General features: G+C 36.3%; 1 protein-coding gene across 12 annotated transcripts in view; it reads left to right on the plus strand.

Moving 5' to 3' along the window:
• LRRC4C (leucine rich repeat containing 4C) overlaps positions 1-23,805 on the plus strand; it is a 490,575-nt gene that overhangs the window by 291,163 nt on the left and 175,607 nt on the right. Inside the window, exon 3 of one of the 12 annotated variants that reach the window (XM_064424960.1) lies at positions 9,682-9,806. The exons of the other annotated variants lie outside the window; for them this stretch is intronic. The gene's annotated coding sequence lies outside the window, so the exon portion shown is untranslated. The remainder of the gene's footprint in view (positions 1-9,681; positions 9,807-23,805) is intronic. 12 annotated transcript variants of the gene reach the window in all.

Raw genomic sequence — 23,805 nt, forward strand, 5'->3', positions numbered from 1 at the left:
CCCAGGTAGTTTTCACATGAAGCAAAGTCATTGCACTTAGAATCTCTTACAGTCTGAACTCCCTGTGGAAAGACATGATACTGTTATTACGGAAGACTCCTCTCAAGTTTCCATTTATCAGGAAACAAATAACATTGCTTAGGGAAATGATCAGTACTGTTAAAGCTACTGAATGCACTGATACACGTTTAGAACTTTTACAGTTCTTAATAATACCTCCTTTCTTTAATTCACAACTCCCTCACCACACTTCAAAAAAACAAACCAGACTGATAATAAGATAACAGCCATGTGTTTCAACCTAGATATGGTAACAGGCACTGTCTTGGAATATAGCATAATTAAGTAGCAAAATAATCTTATGATTTTTGTTTCTGTTATTGGTCTGCACATAGAGGTCTTACAATTTGAGATCCAAACCACTTAATGCATAACTTCTTTGTCTTCCATATATGCGTATATTTTATTTTTCTTTCTTTTTTGTTACCCACAACTCTTCATATTTCCAACATTGCAAAATCATAGAATACCAACACTTAGAGACTCAGGAATGAAAATTTCCCACATCATGGGATTGAGGACTACTGAAATAAATATAAAGTATATGAGTCTCTGTCATGGCTTATGAGACAGTATTATAGACTGTGAAGGTGAATTAATGAGCAAAGTGGAGGGTGTAAGGGAAGATCAAAGCTTCATGGTTAAGTGCATTATCATAGGAACTATCATAGGAACATCATGCAAACTGTTATATGATCAGTATAATTAGTTGCAAGGCTAGAAAGGTCTTTAAAAATATTATCTTCTACTGTCTTGATTCACAAATCTGGCCTCGTGTGTGATTTAATGAAAATTAAGTGCTTTTAAATTACTGATACCAGCAGGTCTCTGTATTTTATATTAGTTATTGTGCGTTAAATGCATGTTAGAAGTCTACATTGAATTGAAACAGAAGGAATTAATACAGAAAGAAATGGGCATAATTTTCAGTAAACACTAGAACTAGGTGCAGAATTGTTTGAGTTGTACATGAGAACCCCCTGAGCAAGGCTGACATATGGCTGGTGATATCCTGTAGGGAACAGTAGAATGCAAGGCGGTAATGATAATCCTTCTTAGAAAATAAAGGTCACAAGTGATAGCAAGTGCCAAGAAAGCATCAGGGATTTTTTTAGAGCCTACTGGGTCAATAAGACCCTCAGTAGGCTCATGTATTTCTTTAACTGTAAAAAAACCTATTCAATTTGGATTTGGGAATATAAGGGCTTGTGAGTGAAGTACAGAAAATGCTTCGTCCTACCCTGAGCTAATGCCTGTTTCTTCTAGGGGGATATATTAGTTTCAGGAGGTTATGCATTGGATCCATTGACCTGATTTCCAGCAGTGTTGATTTCATACAAATCCAAAGGCAGTAGAAGCTAAGACAGCATTTCAGGGAATCAGTTCCTATATTTTCATCTGTGGGTACTGTAATTGATAAATAAAATAAATTCTGTATATTTAATATACTACATAAAAGTATATTTCAAATTAACATTTTTAAGGATTTTTTCATTAATATTTGACTGAATTAACTGGAAGCTCATTTTTTGCCTTCTAGATTATTCTATTCATGTTATATAGAGAATTATGAAAAATAATTATCTTTTTACATTTTTAAGTGGTAGTAGTGGTCATTCCAGCTTCTGAATGATGGATATTCATATGGCAAAAGTTATTTTTGTCAACAAGTTAGCTCCAAGTGCAACTGGCATGTACTTGAGTTTTAGGACTATGTTCAGAAAAAGGTAATAGAAATTAAGTCATGTTATTGATGCAACTGGCTAAGTGTTAAAGCATGTAAACAGAAGACACTACAGCAGAAGAAAGTATAATAAGATGGCTATTAACTATTTTGCACATGGAGAAATTCAGATTTTTAATTATGTCTTTGCAATCCAACACTTACCCACTTATTTCTCTGTTGTAGTTGACTTCAGAAATATATTTTAATTTATGTGTAACCCATGCACTATATGGAGAATATGGAAATGTTTGTGCCATGCTGAGATTTATGGAAAAAATAGTTTAAAGATTACATGTAATAATAATGCTGGAAAATTATTTAATTAGCTATACTAGCTTTGAGGTATACTAACCTTTATTTGGAATTCAGTTGCTATGTTATGTCTCTCTATCAAACATCTGCTTGTTTGTGCTTGGAAGAAATTTGCCCCTACATTACCAAATGTAACAGACCACATTTGAAAATACAGCTTTTTTTTGTTAAGTGTGAAGTTGCCTCCTGGGTTCTTTTCGTCCCATATAGGTTTTCCTCCCAGACCAACCTTTACGTTTTCAATGAATTTGTCGCAAATGTCTTTATAGCTGACTTGTTCACAAGGTCTCTTTACACCTTTTCTTTTCATGGTACATGGAATGGTTTTCTTTGATGTGCAAACTGCTGATGTACAGAGATCCATTGTTCTCTAGATTGGTAGCTTCCTGTACTTTGTCTGCTGTGTTCTTGTTCCTCATCAGTTACTGTCCAGTTCATCTGTATTTATAAAAAGTTAGCATGATGCAGCTTGTATCTGCACCTGCACTACTGGAACAACTTCTTACCATGGCTGCCACCAGAATTAGTATCATTGACTGCTGACAGAGATTTTTGTGTTTCTAATTTTTATATAAACTGCATTGATTTGGGAAATTTGATTACTTATGATAGATAAGCTTGTGAATACCTTCATTTCAAGACTCAGTCTGTCTATGTGATTTAACTTTAACTAACCTGAATTCACTAAACTACAGTTTAACTATCCACCCATCTATCAGGCTTTATGATGAATTTTTGCACTATGGGACTCACATATGAAAGTTACAGGTTTGGGGTTTTTTTAGATATATGGATAACAGCAACAAATTGAATTGAAAAATAACAAATTACTGATTTGAATTCTGTGAAATGTGTATGCCTGGAAAAATACTGGACTCTAAATTTATAGAAATATTTTACTGGCCACTGATCTATTTGTCCTGTTTCCAGATGTAAGGTTTTAATCCACTAGACTTCCTATGTCTAAAAAATTTGTACCAGATTACTTGAGAAATTCTCAGAATATAGTCTTGCATTTCATGCTAATATCAAAATACTGTGTTCTGTTACATTTTAGTATTATTATTAATCTGGTTCCTCTTGTTTCTTGACAAATGAGAACTTGCTCACTATGGTTAGGATTCCTTGCTAGCAGTAGTTGATAGCATTAGATACATTCATGTTTCTTTAGCAATTTCATTAATAGAAAATTTTCAGATTCTTACTGAAGCCTTACAGATTTGGGCCATAAGAACTTTGGTTTTGTAAAAGTAAATAAGGAAGTTAAGCCCATAATGTTTGCTGTAGTGCTTTTTCTGAGTTACTGCCAATATGATGGGGAAAATCACTCATGAGATGATTCCTGTAATTTTAGAGAGCTATAGATCTAGCAAAGTGCATACCTTATATAACAAAACAAGAAAAAAACTAAAATAGCAGAGTGGAGAGAAAAGTGAAGCAAAGTAATTTAACAGTGGTTTTGTGAAATGCAGCACTGAATTCACTCGCATTTCGTAGTATGGCATCCAGCTCCGCATTCTGTCATCTGTCCTTCACAACAGATGCAAGAGGTGTACATAGACAGTGTGTGGACCTAGTCCAAGCCAGTATTCTGTAATTATTATCTTTTTAGTGCTCTGAGAAATTGCCCTCTCACTGAATTAGGCTACCTTCAATCCTTTAGCCGCTGGTGAAAAAGAAAATAAAGACAGACTGTGAAACTGAGTCTAATTACTGGGAGGCTGTGTGCAGCTTTTTAACATTAGAACTCCTTTCAGAGTAACAAGCAGGTGGGATCATAAGGAAGAAGTGAATGCTTTTGTTCAGCTTTTGTATTTGCATGCTCTTGTTTGCTAGAAATGTAAAAATTTAATAGATGTAAATTTAGAATTGTGTTAAAGGAACCTTAGCTTAATAAACAACCTGTTCTTTGTAAATGATTTTACAAAGCAAGATTTAGGTCCATTACACTTCCCTAAAACTGCAGGCTTTGCCATTTTTTTTTCCTTCTTCTTTACAATCACAAATGCATGGTAGGTCTCCTATCAAGGGCGAGTTTAGTCCAGGGTCAATAGATTTTTATGCAATTCATTGGCACTTGAAAGGTTCCTATATTTAGAATAATAGGGAATCAGAGTGTTCTGAAGAAGAGACAAAGCATGAGAGGAAGATAACAAAACTGCAAGTTTTGTCATGGTGTGGACTGTGGTAATGGCTTTTAGATGTCATGCTGTCAAAGTAGATCCAAATGAAAGGAAGAGGGAGATGAGGGTAGTATCATGTTGTTTGGGGCTGATCAGAGTGTGTTTCATTTGCCCAAGTTGTCTTCAGACCTATTCCCATTCTTGTCATTCCAGAGTGAGTTTAGAAGCTTTATTGCTCTAAAGGAAATTTGCTTTAATACTATTAATTTATGAAATGTTTGCATCACATTAAAATTTTCATGCTGTTACTGGGTTTTTTGAAGAGTGTGGAGAGTAAAACTGTAATGCTCTGTTCTAAGTTTAGTCTCCTTTCCATTCAGATATGAGAAGGAGTTTTCATACAGCCAGTGTGCTGCTCACTTATTCTGTGGTGGATGACAGTGGTTACATAAAAAGTGGGTTTATTTTGTTCTGAAAAAAAGGGTCACAAAATTTCTGATACTGGTATGACCAGTGCTGAAATCTTCCTGTATCTGAGAGCTGCAAGACATATACAGTGTACCTCAAAAAACTGGCATTAGCTGAGTAGTTCATGGGTGGAGGACCATAATAGCTTCTTAAGGGTTTTCCTCTGAGACAAACACCATTAAATTAGCATAGACATACAAGACGAAATAAAATGTTTAGGTGGTAGGTAACTAGTAATATTTTTTGAAAACTTTCTGTAAAATAGCACAGCTTTCCTGAAGTCAATAGAACAAGGCAGTTAGGCCATCTGAAGTTTATGCCATTAAGGATGTTGTCTTGACCATGGTTTCATTGTACAGATGGGATTGACATCAAATTTCCAAAGACACTTTCCTTTCAGCAAATTCATGGCAAGTCTGTTTTGATCTTGCTGTGCCCATTTAATTGTTACTTTTTGCTGCTGTTGCTAAGAATGGTGCCCATTTTAGTTTGACTGGTGATTTTTCTGAACATCAGTCTGCTAAGCACTGTGCTGAGATCCACCAAATTTATTTCAAATTACAAGTGAGAACATCCCACCCTTTACTCCTCCACACACTGCTCTTAATATAGGGATTGTATTCACATCAAAGCTGTCAGAATGTTTCTGTGATCTCATTAGCTATACTTATTTCTACCTACAGAATAAGTGAATCATCAACTGAAACAGCACTAAAGACCAACTGCTAAAACTCACATGGCTATAAGTATATCCATGCTGGGAAGAGATATCTTCTCAAGTCTGGAGATTCAAGTTGTTAAAATCACCAGCTCTGCAGACCTAAAAAGGGGTTAGGTCATTTTTTGAAATGAATTTGGGCCCAAAGTCTTTAACATTGAAGTCAAATTTTTAAATGCATTATCAAGTAGTTTTATAATTTCACATAGCCTATAAGTAAAAACCCCATCACACTGAAGGAATTGAACCAATATTATGTTTTAATGTTTGTGGGGTTTTTTTGCTCTGTTTTTCTTTATATAGTTAAAATACAGAGTTGTTTCATTTTACAACTGTGTGAGGTAAATTAGATAGATGGTACCAAACAGAAATTAGCTCAGTTAATTCAGCCAATTTAAATCCTTATGTATATAAACATTCACTGTAGGGGAGTGAAATCATTTTACATGAGAAAATGAAGAGAAATTGGACATAGAAGCTAGGTGTTAAATAAATGAGGTAGATAACATTGGTGGTAGATGATGGCAGGTATAAGATCTGCATAGTGAAAAATTAAAACTATTCTGATGGCCAGCTGCTGGTTACTAATACTGTTTAAAGGTCATTTTAGCAGTTCAAGTAGGAAGTGTGATGACTGGAAACTAAAATCTGTAACAAAGAGCAGCCATTTCTAGAGGGGCTGGGTAACATGAGTGTGTCAGCAAGTTGAGGCAGGTACCTCACTGAAAGTTGAGGACTTGAGGACTCTCCCTCTTCATGGATGAGAGACATGAGTCTAACAGAGAAAAGATAGAGAATTCAGACTTGGTTTGTTAGTTGTGGAAATCTTCTAATTCTGTATCATCTTTCTTTACAGTTAAGGGGGAAAAATGTATAGACTTGACAAAGTGAGATTTTTTTTTCATTTGACAAGTAATGCAAAGTAGGGGAAAATAGAAAACACTGCATCATCTCTCTCTCTCCTTCATTGAAACATAGATATGCAATTGAAAAACATTCTTTTTACAGAGGAGCTCCATGTGTCACGGCCACACACAACTCCTCTGGGCCCCTCCAGAACCAATCTAGGGGAATAAGTGAATGTCTGTCCAATCAAAACAAATTGTACAACAGTGCACAAGCGCACTCATATCCTGAATTGCAGGGGAAACAGCTTTTCCTGGCATAGCTTTTCAGGAGTTTCTGTCTGCATCTGTTTCGCTTCAATACAATACCTTAGAACTAGGATTAAGGATTCCTACAATTCCTACTTACACAATAGATATTTCATCTTTCCAGAATTAAATGCCTTTTTTTTTTTTTTTTTTTGTAGTTATAAAGTGCATGCAAATAGAGAAATGAGTTTTGGAAGAGGTGATGTGTAAAGTATAATTTCCCTTGTGGTACTTACTGTGGGGAATTTCCTAAACTCGCAGTCTGAGAGTTTAGGAAAATTGCAAGTCCTCAGTAGTCTCTTGCAATCATTCAATCATGTCAGCTTATTATCAGATGCTGGAAAACCTCTGGTAGATATTGAGTGGAAAATCTTAATTGTTTCCATATCATGCTGTATCATTCTGAGACAAATTTTCATAGGCCAAAAGGTAAACCTACCAAGTACCAATTGGGTGTGTAACTCCAAAAGAAAAAATTAGTGTGTATATGCAAACCATGGGAGACAGGGAAATATTCTTCTCACGTAAATTGGCTGAATATTATGAAGATTTACATGAACAGTGACCTTTGAAAATCTGGTATTTCAGTATCATGAAGTCAAGTAATAAATTTTGTGATACAGTATAGCTGATTTAGCTGATTCTGTTTACTGCCACTCTGCAAATGTGTGTGTAGATCAAGGAACTGAGAATTTCAGTGCAAAGGCTTTGCATGTCCTGCAGTCAGCTTGTGTCCAGTCAGGCTGACTACATTTGGAAACCAGGGAGTAAGAAGGAGTTGGCAGTGGCAGTTTGCCAAAGGCAAATGAAGAAGGCAGCAGCATGAGCTTCAGGAGAAGAGTCTGTGGGAGGGAGCAGTCCAGTGGTAGTCTAATATATCTATTTTAATCTATTGTTTAATTTATCTTATTTATCTATCTTATCTCTGTATTTTTTTATCTTATTTCTATTTTACTGTAAGCAGAGAGGTTGCAGTATCCAGAAAAACAGCATGAGAAACAGCCTCAGCCAATATAAATCAGTGTACTTTATGTGAAGGCAGAGAATCTGGTCATTAGTATAAAGTTACTGGATTTTGATTTCTAGGAGCATTGACTGAGCACACACATCTCAGGGTAAAGTAAATGGAAGAGACTGGCTCAGTATCTCTGAAAATCAGGCCCGTGATTTCTAATAGGTCATAGGCATTTATAAAATAAGGATTAAATTCTGCTGTATTTTAAAGCCTGTGAGCCCACCACCTTAGCCACAGAGCTGTGTGTAAACAGATGTAATTCAGCTTATGGAGAAGCCTGGTTTTAATTTTTGTGTTGTTTTTTGGTAAGTTTTCTGGGTTTTCTTTTCCTTTTTCTCATTCTAGTTTAATTATGAAAACATGTTTTCTTTCATATATATTTTCTGTGTTATGATTGACCATGTTGTTTACAGATCTCAGTATTTTAATGCATTTCATAAAGAGATAGTGCATTAGGACAGATGGGTCAGGCTGGGTAATACTATGAAATGTCTGGAGAAACTGAGCACAAGCTTTGCTGTGGGGATCTGCTGAAGCTTTAAATACAAATTCTTTTCCAGTAGGGAATAGGCAAAGGCTAAACACTAAGAAACTACTTTGGAATTTACTCAGTTTCTGGTTCAGGCAAGGAGCATTAACAATATCAGGTCCAAGTGAATTTTGCCTGTGCTGTGATCTGTCCCTCCTCGAGGCACATGCTGCCCATGAAGGGGGGAGAATAAGAGTTATTTTCTCCGAGGAATTTTCACACACATTGGGAGTCCTGATTGTTCACTGTGCAGATAATGACGAAAAACAAAGTGCTATGCTTAACCAGATTTTTGAGTTGTGTTACTCCGTGTGTTTGTATGGATAGAAAAAAAGGAAGCATGGGCCATAAGTCAAAAACCTGAAGTAATGTAAACTTCTGTTACACTTGACATTTGAGCTTTTTCAGTGAGCTCTTTGTGTAAAAGTCCATTCCTGGGCATTACTGTCACTTCGGCTTTCTCTATGGAACATTAACTCTGTTTTCATTGCTCACATCTAGCAATGATCAGATGAAGCGTGGCGTATCCAAGCTGATAACCAATGATTTGCTTTTCTTATGTACAGACATAGACACATATTTCAGTACTGCCTTCTTTTGTTAAAATGCTGCTTGTTCCATGTTGGGGGGGGGGGGGGAAGAAACCAACCCAAACAACTAAAATATTTCAGTTTTTATTTTTTTTCTTCCTTTGCTGACGACATTTTTAAAGATGTGCTTGTGAAATGATACAACTGACCCATCAGACTGGATCTTAACAGGTCATAAGGCAGCTCAAGCATCATATCTTCTGTCTTCTATGCAAGTTGAGTCATCTCAGGAATAAATTTTGTTAGGATGAAAAGAATTCCAGGAGGGATATAACTCTGCTGTGTATGTAGTTTTGTTTTGAAGAGTTGCTAGTGAAAGCCTTGCCTTGGGAACTAAGACTGATAAGTTACTCCTCTGACCTTGCATTTCTGGAGATGTAACTGCAGTCTGAGATACCCACTGAGCCTCCAGCCAAGAGAGGGTTCCTAAGTGCTTCAGTCCACTGCAAACTGTGGAAATGAACACAACGATGGTTTTGCAAAACTGGTCGTGTGGCAGCTTGAGAGGAATGTGCATAACTCAGCTCTGTGGGGTGGGAAGATGGGCTGTGGTGATAAGGCAGCTGGAGACTGAAACAATGGTGAAGTTGTTGATCTGGGGTGAAATGAAACCATTTATTTACAGAAGACTCAGTTTTATCTGGTTTTCTATTTATTTGCTATTACACCAACTTACCTGTTAATAATTCTTATTAAATTTAGGATGATGTGAGCTAGGACAGAAAGTTTGAACCTCTATGCATTTTAAGTGTTATCTAAAGTATTATTAAATATTTTCTATTAATAGGGCTATCATGCATCTTGTAACATAGATGATAACCTAACTATGATTATACAAAGGTGTGAGACAGTCTAGCAGAGGATTTAAGGAAAAATGTGTTGGGGGCAGAGGGATAGAAAGAAAATTATGGAGATGGTAAAATGAGAGCAATTATAACCAAGTAATTGTATGACAAATCCTGAAGTACTATTTTTTTCCCTCACAGGTTCTTCTAGTCTACAAAGACAAGGCAAAGCTGAAACAGGGTCATACAGAGGAAAGTGAGAGTTAAGACAATGGCCTCAAGAATTAATGTTCCATTGGTCACTTTGTTGAAAAAGAATGGATTAAGTAAGGGAAGGGGGAATAATCTTGCATTTGTAGCTATGCTGTGTTTCTTCTCTTGAGCATTGAGTGTTAGGTAACTTTGAAAGAAAAAAGTGCAGGTTTGCTGCAGGGTTAAACATCTTCCATAGCTGAAGTCACTAACCTGAAGTGCTAACTCACTAGGAATATCTTATGGCCATATGTGACAGTCATTAATTTTCAGAATTGCTCAACTCTTCGTCCAGATCTGTGACATTTTCAGATTTAGAGGCAGCCAAGTGTGTGAACTTCACTAATTTTCATATAGTGTGTGGAAAATTATCCAGAATGTTTTACATTAAAATTCAAGGTTCATACACCACACCTTTCATATAGCACTGCTGCAGATTAAATTCACTTATACATTAGGAAAGGTGCCAATGCAATCATAATGGAAGGCTGAAGTGCTGAAATGATGAAGTAGTTTTTTTGCTGCCTTCCTTGGCACATGTTCAGCACCCCACTTTGATTCAAACATCATACCCTATTTGGTAAGACTCTTGAGAGTAATAATAAATTATCTATTATGAGCTTGCTTTGTTAGGAGAGGATGTGTAGCAGCAGGAAAGCTGCTACAAAATAACCATAGATGTTTCATGCATATAACAGTTCTGGAAATTTAGTTTTCATGCCTGTGTACTTCTGAATGAAGAACATACAGTGGCTCTTCAGTAAATGTCATGGGAATATAGTCCTGCTTTGGACATGTGCAACAGATAGAAAAGCAGCCAGTCCCCCAATCTCATCAGCTGGACTAAACCCATTGAATGATTTTGCTCACAAAGCCATGTCATCTGTGTCAAATTCATGTAGCATGTCATTTTTCTGTGCACTCAGACTGATTGATTAGTTCCCAGTCATTCCAAATGTATTTCTCTTAAATAGGCTGTAGAGATGATTACTTTTGAAAGGATTTTTTTCATAGAAAAAGGTCATTAATCCCAATACCACTCTAGAAAGGAACAGCTGCTTTTGGCATTTCATTTTTGTTTCAACATTTTCCATAGATATACTGTGTGCATTAATTTCTATTGGAAATGTTATGAAAATGTTTATTGAATGTTCTAGCTTGAGGCTGATCTAATATTTGGTGAATGATACAGAACATTTTGATGACTTCCTAATAATTCCCCAGGTACTTAAATGAAAAAAAGATGTTGATTACAGACAGATTAAGGTGAAAACAATATTTTATACTGTTTAAAAATACATTATGCATTTTTTGGTTGTTACAATTTCTAACACATTTGAATGCTAGAAATCATTCTTTCCTCTCCATTAATTTCAGTTTCAAATATCATTTGGAGACACTTCTAAAAAGTTTTATAGGAAGGTGTTAAACAGATACTGTGTTTCACCTTCAGGTTTTAAGGTCTGTATGTGTTAATGTGCTGGCCATTTCAAAATACATATAAATAAGTATAGACAAATACATATATATGGATGTACAAGTAGTTCTAGTAAAAAATAAATACCGATTTGTTAGTAAAGGAGAGATAAATAATGCCAATAAACAATAAAACCTGTACTTTTTTTTCTGGTTTAGAAGTACAGGTAAAAATATTATTGCATTTCTTTTTAATACAGTAAATTATTTCTTACACAAGGTTGCACTCAAAAGTGTGAGAGCTGTAATTAGGCACAGATTGATGGTATCATTCAACAGAGAAAACCAGGGAGAGATCTTGTTCTGAATAATTGCTCTAGATTGAAATCTAATAATAAAGGCTGGCAAGAGGACACCTCTACTAGGAATTTAGGTATAATCAGGGGATTTAGCAGTTGGAGGTGGTGGGAGAAGGAGGGAATTGGTCATATTGGTCAGAGAATGACTGTCTGCTGACACTGTTAAGTAGCAGGGAAATGATGAAGCAGGTTCTAGAAGATATTAATGGGGAATTATTAGCTGCCTTAGAAGAATACTGGTGTCATTTTTTAACAGGCGATATGTAATGTGACATATCAGATACTTATATTAGTAAGAAATAATTGATTTCAAGTATGTTCAGAGCAGGGAGAGAAATATGGCAGTTTAGAGAACATGACACAACATGGTCTGTGTAGTGCAGTTTAGCTGAAGTTGAGAGAAGATGATTTTCTCTAAACAGATCAGAGAGGGAGAATAACTAAGTTAAAAGACAATATTAAAACTGTATAAATTATTATTAACAAATCATAAACTGAAGAAGGTCTGCAATAAGTCATGAAGTGTGGTTCTAAAATGATTTCTAAGTAGAGTCAGAGAAAATAAATTGTTCTAAAGTGAGGTTTGAAATAAAGGTTACGCAAATACGCCCAAAAATTTGTGCCATAAGTAGGAATATATTGATACCTGATGTTCTATTTTATCTAAAGGATGTTGAAAGCAGTCTTGGCAGCCTCTAAGTTTCACTTTTGTGTTAATTTTAAAATTCAAAGATTTCCTGGTCATTTATTGAGGTCAAGAAGGTAGTTTTGGTTTTTTTTCTCCTTAGTTTGATGCAATTGCAAAATTCAGTTTTTATATTACTAGAAATAAAACTCAAGGGAAGGTGATATGGTAGCAAGTTACACTGGAGTTAAATTCTCCTGTTTTGTTTGTGTATCCTTAGGTTTTGTTGTCGTAAATTTAGGTTTAATTTATTCTCCATATTTAGGGTCAGAATTAAATTTAATCTCATCTGTTCAAGTTTATAGGGCTATCAGGTTAGTATGTTAGTACAGCTGTCTTTTTTTGTTCTGTCATTTTTCTAAATTGTGATGGTCTTTTGAGGATTTCTTTTTTTTTCTTCATTCCTGGGGATGTATAGTTCCCTTTTTTAGGGTTGTCTGGAAACTGTATGAAAAGAACTCCTTGCTATCATTCATCATAGGATATGATATTACAATTGTCTTTGATGTCTTCTGTTCTTTTTCTGTGGCTCATTATAGTTGTGGAATTCAATCTCTTGCTGTGTTACACATGGATAGCCAAACAACCCTAGCAAAGAACTACAGAAATCACTGAGAAATAATTCTGACAAAAATGCCTCTTTTTTTTCCCAGGTGTAGGATTGATATTTTAGTATATGTGGATTTACAAGCTGCTGGAAGATCTTTCTGCAGTATTAATGCTTCACTGGGAAAAAAGTAATTGGATGAAGACAAAATAGGTTGTCTCCCTTTTGTCTGCACAAAGTAAAATGGCAGTTGTAAGAACCCATGTAAAGGGCCAGCTTGAAAGGAAGAACTCTGATATGTGAGAAATTTCTTTCAAGAACCACAGAGAAAGATGAAAAGCTGTGAAGCTCAGAGAAGCTATTTCACTTTCAGAACATCTGTGGCTCTTTATAGGTGTTCTCAGGACCACCTCATGCCAGTAGACAAAGCATATAACAATTGTGCTTGGAATCATAGAATAATATCCTGAGTTGGAAGGAATCTACAAGGGTCATTGAGTCTAACACCTGTCCATACACAGGACAACACCATGAACTTCATTATGTGCCTGAGTGTGTTGTCCAAATCTTTCTTAAATGCTGATGGATTTGATGCTGAAATTACTTCCTTGGGGAGCCTGCTCCAGTGCCCAGTCACCCTCTGGGTGAAAAACCTTTTCCTAATATCCAGCTTAAAGCTCCTGTGACTCAGCTTCATGCTATTCCCTTGGTTCCTATCAGAACCAGTCACCAGACAGGGACGAATGTCTGCTTTCTTGTCCTTTACCAAAGAAGTTGTAGACTGTGATGAGGTCTTCTGCCAGTCTCCTCCAGGCTGAACAGACCAAGTGACCTCAGCCCTTCCTCACGACTTTCCTATAGTCCCACCATCTACATGGGATCTTTTGGAGTCTACACTTTGTGGAGCCCTTGTTTACAATTTCCATATGCAAATAGTAACAGTTGCTGTATGTGCAAAGACTGGTGCTCCAAAAATTGCATAGTCTAGACATTCTTGGTTTTCAATATTATTTGTGTATAAGAGCTGAATTTCTCTTCTCCCTGAGAATTCTTCCTGTTAAAAAGAATGTGAGCACTTAGGGTTTTGTAATCTTGTACGCAGCCATTATTTTGACCTAGAAATGTCTTCAAGAAACTCTGGTAGGATTGTGTAAGGAGTGAGTATGGTCTGAGGTAAAAGCTACATATGAGATCCTTGCACTGTACCACAATTGGAAGATGTGCTGGAGTTTTGATAGAGTTGCTGTAACCTGAAGGGGTCATGAACCTGACATTTAAATAGATGCTCACACAAATGAGTAGTCTTGAAACCAAAAATGTTAGTAATCTTTTAATCAGGAGGGGATAGGGAGAAGAATAAAGGACTTGAATGTTAACTGAATGTTCCAAACAAAATTAAATCTTTGGGTGACTTAGGCAGAGAAAGCAATTTGTCAAGCTGAGTAGATGTAGTGAAAGTGGGAGCCTTTGGGCATGGACAATGATAATTTTGGCTGCAATGCTTTTGGCTTTTGCCATTTCATTGCTCACTTAAAAGACAGAGAGCATTTATCTCTACCCCATTTAATGCAAAAATTGAGTTTACTCTAAGTTGTAAAGAGTGTCATGAGCAGAGAACGTTTAGGTACTGAAGTGTGAATGGATAACATCTGTATTGGGGGAAGGGGCAGGAGTGGGGGCAGTGTGGTAGCATCTGCTTTATAGTGGTTTTTTGGCCTTGTATGTGCTTTTGTTTATTTGTCACTACTTCGGGGACATAAGGCTGTAGAAAATCTGGTCTAATCAGGATAAGGATTTGCTTTGTAGCAGTCATACTGTATCTTGTGGAATCTGTCATATTGAAAATCTTTGGGTATTTATTGGTTTTCCTTAGTGTCACAGTTATGGGAGTGAATGGAAGTCTCCCATGTACGAAAAATACCTAATAATTAGGACTGTAGAACAGAATATGCAGAGTATTCCAAGTGACACCTAAAATTCAGAGAAGAGTACATTAATAAAATAACCATTATCATCGCACAACAAGTTAAATATATTGATAGTTGCTACGTTTTCTAATTATTATTATTGACATCTATTTTATAGAGTTGGTCTAGAATCTTTTATAGGTAAAATAATTTTTTGGTTTTAGTGTGAGGTCTTCACTGGATCCTCTTCAAAATTAGAAGCAATCAAATAATATATTCCATCTTTGGATTTTATCTACACAGCATAGTGAGAGAACATTTTAATTTATAGCAAAGATATCTATGTATTAAAATAGTGCTTGATTGACTTGCTATAATCTCTAACTTCAAATATCAGATTATTTTAATTTTGTAGGGATGCAAAATTTCTATAGTAATGGCAACAGTTCTACGTATTTAACACATATCAAGTGTGTGAATGAATAGAAGTGCAAAAATTGTATATGTAATCATGAGTGTAAGAACCTCTGCTCCCATTCTCATCTACAGTGGTCGTAAATTGTTAATGCTGTGTAACAGGCATGATTTCCCAGGTGTTTATATTTTTGTGGTATCAGCTATTGAACAGGATAATACAGTAGCTGGAAAAACAAATACAGATTTTGGTTATTATTACTGGTGAATATTTTAATTTGTGATTTTGAAATGACAAATTTTCTGGGTTGGATTTAGAATGGAAGGACATTAACTTCTGTCAATTCTTTGAAAAATTCACAAACTTAAAACCAATTTTGTGTGTGTATGTAAACAGAGGCTTTAAAAACCTTTCATTTTAACAATTTTACATTAATAAGAGCTTTCTCAGGACTAACCCTCTCAATCAGGTTTAATAAGTTGAGACAGCTGATTTTGGAATGGATGAATGATTAAATTTACTATCATGCAGATAGACTGGGCATAGACAAAGAGGAATTTTCCCGATGTTTCTTTGCCTCACTGTGATTCAAATGAACAACCACGAAATTTTGCATTATTCTAGAGAGTTTTGTGTTAGGTATAATATTTTTTGTGTTACAATTAATAATAATGATAACTTTTGAAAGTTAAAAATGTTCATTTAACTCACCAGGTCTCCTGGTTCATTAGTGTCTTCAACAGTGTCATTTAAGAGTAAATGCTCCATCAAGTAGTAGTGATTCAATCATAAAAGGCTGTAATAGCAGAAGGATTAGAACTCTCGTGCTCCAAATCCTCTTGGTTTTTCACATCTCATTCTCTAAATGGGACCAGTTATTATCTATTATCTTAGCTCTTTTCAAGCAAGCAAAACAATCCTTCACTTTTATGTACAACCTTTTATTCCTTGAGGGTACCTAAGGGCTGTTGTGTACAATGTTTATTATTTTACCTTTAAATATGCACTTAGCTCTAGACTGGAACAAAGTGGAATGCTTACAGGCTCAAATTGTCTGCTCTCTCAGTTTTTTGTAAGTTCTTTGTAAGGAGAAAGCACATGATGCAACCTGTTCTAAAATCCACGTGCAAGTTAAGCCAATACTGGAATTTGCAGACTAAGCATATAGTGGGGAATATTATGGAAAATAACCTTCTGTTTTCCTGTTGCAGCTTTCAGCTCAACAGGATTTGTATATTTTATATAAGTTATTTTATATTTTGTATAAGTTAATAAGCTTGTCTTCAAAACCCTGTTAGCAGTGCATGTTCTTTTTTTTTTTACTTTACCCATGTTTGTTTAACAGATGCATCTGAGAGATATCAAACCTCTAAACTATGCATGGCTATAGTATAATTCTGCACACTCTCAAATTCTGAGTTGATTTCACATTTATAAATTTACATATGTGATTGTCCAGCACTTGTGATAAATATTGAAATGTGATCCAGCAGTTCTCATTTCAAGCTATTTTATCAACTGAGCTCAAGCTCTCCAGCAACTCTGTTAATCACATAGGGAGCTATCTGAATGAAGGCTTAAAATAGGCATCCACATTCAGTTGTTATGAAGGGAATAGAAGTACTGTTAAGTAAGATCTTCTAAGTTTATTATCAAGGAATACAGAAGGAAAAGCAACTTCTCTCTGTGTGGTTTGGATAAATCTTTTTTATTTCCCCTCCCTCTTCTTCCCTTATGTTACCCATACAGATTAAAACAGCTCAGAGCTGACTAGACTGTTCTTTTCTGAACTGTTCCAGCTTAATTTAAAATCCTAATTTTACTGGGCATCTCATGATTTATACTCACAGGTGCTACAGCTGCTAGGGGATCTATTTGACTGCAGTGTCTTCTGAGGCAAATCAAAATATTATTTTACATGTTATTTGTAATATTTGAGACAGATAAATGCCCGATAATCTTCCTGATATTAGATGAGCTGTATTGTGCTCCAGTGACTACAGAACAATTTTGAATTTATTCCTATCTCTAATGCTTTTTCTTTCCTACCTCCACCTCTCTCTAGTTTTTCTGCCCACTATGTGAAATCTCTATCTTTTCATTATTATTAGAAACACTTCTACAAAAACCTGACTGCTAGTACTTCTGGGGTGATTGGTATTTGATTCCATTTTAACATTAACAAGCTACGCTAGGGAGGTATGTAGCTTAGCTGTTGTCTTCTGAGAGTCTTAAAATTGGATGTGGTCTAAATAAGTCTTGGCATGTACAATAAGAACAACAGCTTTCAACAGACTGAAATTGTTTTGTTGTTGGTTTTTTTTTTCCTTCCTGCATATAAAGTAAAAGTACAGAAATACATTAATGTTTTTGTCTGTATCATCCTTTTTCTATATTGAGGTATACATTTGGGAGTCAATCTGTGAACAGTCTGTGACTTATTGCTGTGATTATATGTCAATCCTCTTTTATTATTTTGTCATATTTTTGCTCCTTATGTCTCGTCTTCAGAAGACATTTAACAGGTTACATGATCTGGAGTTTGGAAGCCGGTTGTCTAAATGAAAAAAGCCATGGCTATATGTCAACCCTTTTTATTAAGACTACTTACAAAGAATTACTGTTTTAAGGGAGTAGGAGCATTTTGCAAAAAATGGAGATGAGGTGTTGATATAAGGCTCTAAAAGTCCAATAGATAAAGTTTTCTGAGGTAGCCCAAAGGGAAAAAAAAATGAAAAATGGGAGGGAAAGGGGTGTGTTTAAGGAAGGATTAAATACAGCTAAAAGTGAAGATTAAAAATTTTAAATAGACTTCTCAGCCTGAGAACGTGTGAATGAAGTAAGGATGACTACCATAATAGACAGCTAAATGTCGGTAGGGAATCCAAGACAAGAAACGATACATAGGTTAGTATTTGATTCAGTCAAATCAAAGTTTTATGCGTTTCAAAGGTTAAAGTTGCTTAGTGTTAAGGAATCTTTAAAAAATATATTTGTCTTTACTTAAACTAACATTTCTATCTGAAATTTTGTACTGTGGACCAGCACCCATGGACTTAGGGTGTTTAAACAAGTGGCATTTGTTTTTTCACCATCCAGTCTTGTGTCACCATTTTCTGTTGGGAACCTCTGTAGGCTGAAATTGAAAGTGTGTCATGAAATCACCTTCAGGTCAATGAACTCTCAAGAAATCTTAGGCAAATATTTTTGTGCTGTTTCTCAGGGACCATGTTTTCTTGGTGCACAGTCCTGGGTAACCAGCTCTCTGTGTTTCCCAGGAATGTGGGGGATAGACTGTTGTGTAGAATGGGAAGCTGTGGAGGTGTTTAGGAGATCTACCTCATCTGCTTCTTGACTGAAGTGGGGAATGAATCTTGATAACGCTTTCCACTTCAATGAAGACTTTAATGAGATTTCAGGTAATATGTTGTGCTTCATGTCTAAATATTTTTCTTGATTTATTTCTATTTGAACCTTGAGTATAAACTTATAGGTTATTTACTTATAGGAGGCATGAATTCCTGAACACACACACACACATGTATAGAGTTTTTATATCTGTATACATTCTTGCCAGAAAAAAAATTATTCTTTTTAAGGGGAATTACAGTTTTAGCATAATGAAAAACTGATGACCATAGTTGAAAAGAAAGGAAAATTTTGTTTCTAAAAAATTTTGTGTCATTTTTTTCATCAAGAGCAGTAAAGATGACATACAGATAGAATTCCAATTTTTAAAATGGTTGCTGCCTATTCAATAGAAATCTCTCAATTTCCCTGAGGTTAAGGATCTACCTAACTAAAATACTATTGAAACTTTATTGTCCTTTTTCTTCTTCTTTTTTTCTCCTTTTCTGCTTTTAGCTTTTTTCCTTCTTTTTCCCTCTTATTATATTTTCCTTTTTTTTTCCCATTTCTTTTTTAAGGCTTGATTTTTACCTTTTTAGTAGCAATGGCATGTATGTGTGGTAGAAATGATGTTCATCTTAATCATAGAATCATAGAATATGCTGACTTGAAAGGGACAATTCCAAGTTATCAACTTTTCAGAGTCATTGCAGGCACATTGTGTATTAATTTGCAGCAAAATTTATAGGACTTTAGACTGTACTCATCTGCATGTGAACAGATCCACTGAGTTGCTATTGGGTGTGAATAAAATAACATCCTATTGTATATCAGTGATATAACTTTTTTATACAGTTATGCAATTTTAGATCCTGTTCTTCCTGCCTAAAAAAGAAATGAAGCCTGAAAATTTTGAAAAATTTATTCTCATTTCAAGTCTGTTCTTTCATCTAACTTATTATACTGCCATCATCTTCAAATAATGCAAAAGCTGCCCTTTTCATATTGAAGTATGATGAATAGGTATTTAATGAAGGCTTATCAAAAAAATTGTACAAGAATGCGGTAATATCAGCAGAACATTAGTGTGCCAATATCTAGTGCATACACTGGCACAGTAGCTGCCCTTTATGGACATAATTAGTGTAGTCTTTCAGCACGTGGACTGACTTTGTTGGGGAAGTGCAGCCACATTCTTTACATTATATATTCACTAACGTGCTGGTTATGTGCAAGGGACACATGGCCCACTTTTCAGAGCTGGAGTAGATGTGATGTTTGGTTGTACCTGATCAGCTCTGTTCTGAAATAACATATGGCATGCGTTCAGCATCACAGCTGCTGTGCTGTGCTTAATTTGACAGTGAGAAAGAGTTTCACAGTAATGGTAACTGTTTGCCAGAATGATAAAATACATGGAAACTATGGACAGTAAGTCTTTATGTCGACATCCTAACCTTTAATATTCCTAGTTCTCTCTATGGTGTCTCATCAGCAACCAGATCTGATTTTCAGTAATAGCATTAGAGTTCTATTATTTGGTGAGTTTTGGTTGGGCTCTCCACGTAACCACAAGTTTAAATAACATAGTTTTCTGGTTATAAGATATTTGTAGCATGTGAGGAATTACTTTTCTCCTATTCTAGTGTCTGGAAGAGCTGAGCTGGAACAGTCTTAGCTATGCATCTTCCTGTCCTTATATTTCAAGAAATAATTTACATAAAGCTTGTAGCTCCTTAAGCATTTAGTACATTTTGTCTTCTAGTATTATATTATAATGTAAATAAGACAAGGTTGTTTGGGAAGAGGGTATTACAAATTTCAAATTGCTTATTTTCCTCAGCTTTATAAGCATTAATTAATATTCACCCATCTGTCTTCATGCACTTCCTGCTTCTCTTCTTATGCAAATAAGACTCTCAGTTTAGTGTGCAGGCTGTCAGGCCATTAAGGGGCGCTTTGTGCTAATGCATTGCACAAAATGAATCTTTTGTTTCTTATAGTTAAGAGGCTGGCTTTGAGAAAGCATACCTCCAATATGAAAACATAAAAAAAATCTAATGCCAGACAAAATCTAATCATCAGAACTATATGTTTTAACAGTTTATGAGAAGTGTGCCAGGGAAGAGTGAGGTGTATTCCTGCAGGAGTCTTCATCATGAAATAAGTCAAGAAACTGACTAAAAGGCTATCTCTGTAGGATGTTGATGGAGTCAACACAGGATAAAGACCAATTTCTTAAGGCATTTGGCAGCCTAATCACACACAAAATCAATCACATGAATCTTTTATATTGGAAAAGACTTCTAAAATCAACAAGTCCAACCACTGATATATCTCTACCTTGTTAACCAGACGATAGCACTAAGTGCCATGTCCATTCAGTTCTTGAATACCTTTAAGGGATGGTGACTCCACAATCTTCCTGGGCAGCCCGCTACAGTGCTTAACAACCCCTTCTCTGAAGAAATTCCTCCTGATGTCCAACATAAGCCTCCCCTGATGCTGCTTGAGGCTATGACCTCTCTCCTGTTATTGGTTGCCTGACAAGAGACCAATCCCTACCTGGTTACAGCCTCCTTTCAGGGACTTATAGAGAGTGATAAGGTCTCCCCTGAGCCTTCTTTCCTCCAAGCTGAACAACCCAGCTCCCTCAACTGCTCCTCATAAGACTTGTGCTCCAAACTCTTCCCCAGCTCAGTTGCCCTTCTCTGGACACATTCCAGCACCTCAGTGTGAGGCACCTAGTGAGGGACCCGAAATTGAACACAGGATTTGAGGTAGAGCATCACCAGTGCCAAGTACAGCCTGGTCCTGCTTATCACAATATTCTTGCTACAAGCCAAGATGCCACTGGCCTTCCTGTCCACCTGGGCGCACACTGGCTCACATTCAGCACCCCCGGGTCCTTTTGTGCTGGGCATCTCTTCAGCCACTCTTCTGCAAGTCGGTAGTGGTGCCTGGGACTGTTGTGACTGAAATGCAGGAGCCAGAATTATATTGTTTAACCTCATGCCATTGGTCTTGGCCCATCTATCCAGCCTTTCCACATCCCTCTACAAAATCTGCCTACCTCCAGCAGATGAATACTCCCACTCAATTTAATGTCATTCCCAGACACTTGTGTCTTCCTAAGGTTGAATATTTTGTGACTCCCCAATCTTAAATCCTTGCTGAAAATGATGAGATTTTCTGGTTTGTAGGTGGACAGGGGAGAGTAAGGTGGGACTTGAAACTTGATCATTGGTGGTCTGCATGTGTTTTAGTGAATCCTAATCCAACCCTTATTTGGCATCTGCCCTAAATTTTTAGTATCTTCATCTATTGCAATTGTTAAAATATTCATTATACTGTGAACTAGAATGATGTTATTAATGCTGTTGCACAAATGGGGAAATTAGACACAGGCTGAATTCTAGATCCACCAAGAGAAGTTCTTGACTCTCGGACAATCTACAAAATTAAGCATCTGAAAAGTAGAGTTTACATATTTGCACTATCTGAAAAGCATCCATAGTTATAAAAGTAAGTAGGAGAGGGAAACTTTAAAAGTCCTCTAGTATGAGAACAGTTTGTATTGCATATAAGTTGCTCCTTTTAAAAACTGAAGAGGGCTGTTTGTTTTTCAAGTGCTCATTTTTGATCATGACTGTTCTGAAAAGTGAATCATAATGGAATGAACTTTTTAGCTTCTCTCATTTCCTGGTAGAAATATGCCTTGGAGCTTGAGGATTTATCTCTCTCTAAAATTATTCTATTTCACATGTTCTCATTAAGCCTATTAAGTCTAATGCTTATCTGAATTCTATTAATCTCATTTTGTGTGCTATCTTAGCACAGCTAAAACTATGTATTGAGGGTGCTTCATTTTAAACTTAAAAAAAAAAAATCCTGCTTTTGGTTTAATTTGAATATTGTCCACTTCTTTGAATGATAATCTCTATGGAAGTTCTCCCAGCAAGAGTTGCCAGTTTTGGAATATCTCTTTTGTATTGTCCACATAACTGTGTAATCACCACAGATTGTTAGGTAATCTCCAAATCATGAGCAGGTGGCCAAGATCATCCATGTCAGGGCCTTGAGTGTACTAATATCTCTAATGGCCCAGGGCAGCCTCAGCTGTGGCCTCCATTCCACATCTCTGTAAACAAAAGAGCTCATTGGTTTGGCTCAGTCTGGAGTTTGGTGTTAGCTCAGTCTGGAGTCTTCAGCCTCTGTCTGAGCTGTGCTGGCAGTGTTGGTTTCTGGCTGGCTTAGCCGTTTGTATGCCCAGACACAGATCCTGTTGTTCTGGGTCCTAACCCATGGACTGGCATCCTATCTTGACCTGTCCTGTGCCTCTGAACCTGCTCACTGACCTCTGGATAATAACTCACCCTGATTACCTGTAATTACTCCTGACCCACAGACTGTTTTCCTCGTTTGATCTGGGACCTGTCCTATGGCTATGCATCTCCCTGCTGATTTGCACTTTTGGTTGAGCTTGACCATTATCTCTGCTACCTCTCAGGTAGCACTGCCCTGCTAACCTTTTAATCTCACTTGGCTTCTGTCTTCTTGTCACTTAGAGAGCAGCTAACCCTTGTTAGATGATCATTCTGCATTCAGCTCTGTGATGAGGGATGATAGGAGAATTACAGTCTGTGAAAGCAGCCTCATCATGCTTTGTGACATGATGGTCAAATGCCAACTGAGAAAGCACAGAGTTTAAAATACAAGCATCTTTCAGAACCCTTTTTAGAATATTGTGAAACCATTCTTTATATTTGAGTGGTGTCATCTCTACCATGCCAGACATAATACATTAGCAGAAAGGAAAAGTTCAGTTCTGAAAGTAGCCCCAGAAAGTAAGTGGGATTGTATTAAGACACTTAGAATTGGATTGAAAACAAAACTAGTCTTGGAAAACGTTCTAATTTTGGGAACTGGGCTGCAAATTGGCAGCTGACTTGTAAGTAGTATTTGAAAATACCCACAAATAGTGGCATGTCTTGTGGAACAAAGTTTTAATGTAGTATTTTTTGTGACCACTGGGTCACAGTCAGTAGGCAAATTATAGTTACTGGAAAAAGGGACAAGGATGGACTAAAGTCAGGTCACTGAATGATGTCATGCTCCCTGCTGCTGTGTTCAATCTTCTCTGTGTTTTGAGTCTGAATGCCTTAAGGAATGCTCTACTGCAGAGATAATTTTGGCTTACCATACCAGACATGAGATCAGCCAGTACCAAATACCATTTTCACAAATTATTGGTCTTGCACAAGTGTTCCAAGCCAGCTAGGAAATTGTTTTATTCATGTTTGGAGAATGCCACCAGGAGTAAGTTCCTGAATCTAGTATTAGAAAGAATCTTGTCATCCTCGTTATAAGACCTGTATTAGCTGATGCCAAATTCT

This window comes from Passer domesticus, chromosome 6, assembly GCF_036417665.1.
Source record: "Passer domesticus isolate bPasDom1 chromosome 6, bPasDom1.hap1, whole genome shotgun sequence".
NCBI lineage: Eukaryota > Metazoa > Chordata > Aves > Passeriformes > Passeridae > Passer > Passer domesticus.